This window comes from Gavialis gangeticus, unplaced genomic scaffold, assembly GCF_001723915.1.
Source record: "Gavialis gangeticus isolate Ggan-Ray unplaced genomic scaffold, GavGan_comp1, whole genome shotgun sequence".
NCBI classification, from domain to species: domain Eukaryota; kingdom Metazoa; phylum Chordata; order Crocodylia; family Gavialidae; genus Gavialis; species Gavialis gangeticus.
In genome coordinates, this window is record NW_017729034.1 from 88,439,490 (window position 1) to 88,442,338 (window position 2,849).

Sequence of the window (2,849 nt, forward strand, 5' to 3'; positions counted from 1 at the left end):
AAAAAAAAAAAAAAAAAAGCAAAAAAACCCCAAAAAACCCTCCTTTAAATAGCTTTCCTGTTGCTGAATTTGGCATCAAATGTTCAGAGGCAGGCACCCCCCGAAGCTGCAAGTTCTAAGCACATGCCTGCTAATGATGAACTAGCATATTCAGTACCCACACATGCACTATCTTACCGTGGCTAATTTTGAATTTGTAAATGCATTTTTTTTATGTGCCCGTTAGCTCCATATACTGCAAGTTTTCAGCTCTGAAGAAATTTTACCTGCATATTGTAGCCCAATACAAGTTGTAAACCCTGCCAGAAAATGAATAGCTTTTGCTACATCGTTCATAAGGAAAGCAGGGTGGGGAAGAAAAGGCACCAACTCACTCATGTTCTTACACTTATTTATTCATTCAGCATCATAATGCCAATTATCTTCTGAAATAAAACAGCTGGCTGGCTTTTTACCATTTTTATATTTTTTTTTCCCAATTTGTTTTCCAAATAGGTGGAAAGGAATGTAAACAGCCATACATACGGAAGTAGTCAACCAAATTGCCTTGATTGGAACCATTGTTCACCCACACTTTCAACATCAGCAACAAGGTAAGAGAACAATAAAAGAATGTGCTTTGATTTAACCGAGGCCACTGGGCCTATATTTACAAACTGGGTGAACATTTCTCATTAGTTCATAATTTGATCAATGGTAATACCAAGCAGCTGCATCTACAGGAGACGCTGACCATGCAGTTGATCAGATTAGGCACTAACGAGATCTTTGTGAATATCTTGTTACTTCCAGTGTGGTATTTATGCTTCTGATAGTTAAGGAACCCCAAAGTACACCTTTGTATGTGTATCTCTACATTGTACTTGCAGAAATCATTCCAGTATAGGTTGTAGAGATACCTGACCAACACAACTAGCTTGAATACCAATAGTGTAGGTGTGAAAGCTTGCAGCTCAGTAGAGACTGATTTACCTTGCTGGGAAGCCCATCTGACCGCAATATAGAGATGCTTGCAGCAGTTTCTTATGAATCTGGAGTTTCCATGAGGCCCAGAAGTCAGAGGTTGAAAAGATTTGGTATTAACTTTGTCTAAAAGTATGTGCCCTTTATGAAATGCAAGTATAACAATTATCATTGTCATGATAGGCTTAAGACTTTGAGAAAATTGTATTTTATCTTTCTATAACAGTTGCTAGCCCCAAGTTTTAGAAGTCCTCAGTATTTCACAAGATTGGCAGAAACTTGTTGGTTTCATTGCATTTGCCTTTCTTTTGTGGACCCTTAGGGTAAACTTGATTCCAGTTTTCAAGATTTTTTCCTTAACATCATGATGTCCAGAAATATACATTTAGGGGAAAAAAACAAACTGAAATTCCCATTTAATCACATAAGTGACCCAGGACATGAAGCTTTTGAAAGATACCAAGTACAATAGGAAGAAATCCCCAAGAGTTGTCAAAGTTGTATATGTGGGTCTATATCTTTGAGAAAATTTTATGTCATTCTGTGAATTCATGGAGGTTTCAATCTGCACATTCCTGGGAAGAGCCATAGACTGGGATGGGCCACCCCCTGACTTAACCCCTGGGACTGATGCTTGGATGCTTATCTTGCTGGGATCCTATGACCCCAGCTGACTTCCTGCCCTTCAGGTGCGGGGCTGGACTCGATGATCTTCCGAGGTCCCTTCCAGCCCTAATGTCTATGAAATCTGATCCCAAAGCTTTCTTGAGGTTTTAGAAAGTTTTGGCTCAGATCATGCTAGGTCCACGCGCACACAGGAGATTTGTTGCCTGTACATCTCCCCCTTGCCACAAAGAAAAGAAGAGAAGCTGTTTGCACTGTGCTGCTCTTCTTTTTCTTTTTTCTGCAACAGAAGAGACCTTGCTGCATAGCCTGAATGGTAGCGCTACAGGAGGTAGATGCAGGGTGCAGGCAGGAAACACCTCACCCAGAGGCCCCGGGAATCTGCCTTGAAAAAACCTGTCTCATCTGTTGTGCTTTCCTCAAACACTGTTCCTAAGTGGAGGGAACAGGAAGGTGGTACTGGCAGGGAGAGCATGCACAATAAGGAAATGTGAATAACAAAATAAATGGAACGCCTTTCACTCTAAAGAACAAATTTGTTCTTTAGACCACACTTTAGTACTGAGGAAGGGTACCACTGGGATGAAATATGACTGGAATGTGGAGCTAGGTAGCAACTTCTCCTTGAAATGGCGTTTTAGCATAAATCGTTCAAGTTTCATTAGTGTGTGATTTTATGGTACTTCGGTGAATTGGGGCCCGTATTGCTGTTGCTTTCTTATGTGCTGAATAGTTTCTCTGATAATGAGGTGGCTGGTAACGACATATTTTGCTTTTTGGTTGGGAGTGATTGAACTTTAGAATAGATGTTCTCAATTAAGCTTGTTCAAACCTCTGCTATTGTCATAATACTATGTGTTGTTAGCCTGTGTGCTAATGATATTAAAGCAAACACTTAATAACTGTACCATAGTAAATATGTTGTGCGAGCTATAAAAAGATCCCCATTAACAAGCTGTGCCCTCCACTGCTGGCTATAATGGCTAGCTCTTGCAATCTAACTTCTGGATCAGAGGGTTAAAAGACCATCTCTTCCTTGAGGAAAGGTGCACACAATACTGTCAAACTTGCAGGCCCAAGAGCCTCTCAGGCAATGGCTGTCTTCATCCAGAGAAAGAGGGAGATGGTCCTGTTAGTGTGAAGTCAGGCAAAAGGGAGGGCAGGGTGGCACCTTAAAGACAAGCTAATTAGTCTCCAAGCAGATAGTCTGGTCAGTTGACCAAGGTACACTTTACAAACCAGAAATCAATAGCATGAAGAAA

The 2,849-nt window shown here is 40.8% G+C and overlaps 1 protein-coding gene across 2 annotated transcripts in view; it reads left to right on the plus strand.

Annotated features, from left to right (window-relative positions):
• Nucleotides 1-2,849, plus strand: part of HIVEP2 (human immunodeficiency virus type I enhancer binding protein 2) — a 154,459-nt gene that overhangs the window by 58,718 nt on the left and 92,892 nt on the right. For both annotated transcript variants that reach the window (XM_019527193.1, XM_019527194.1), the window contains exon 2: nt 496-593. The gene's annotated coding sequence lies outside the window, so the exon portion shown is untranslated. The remainder of the gene's footprint in view (nt 1-495; nt 594-2,849) is intronic.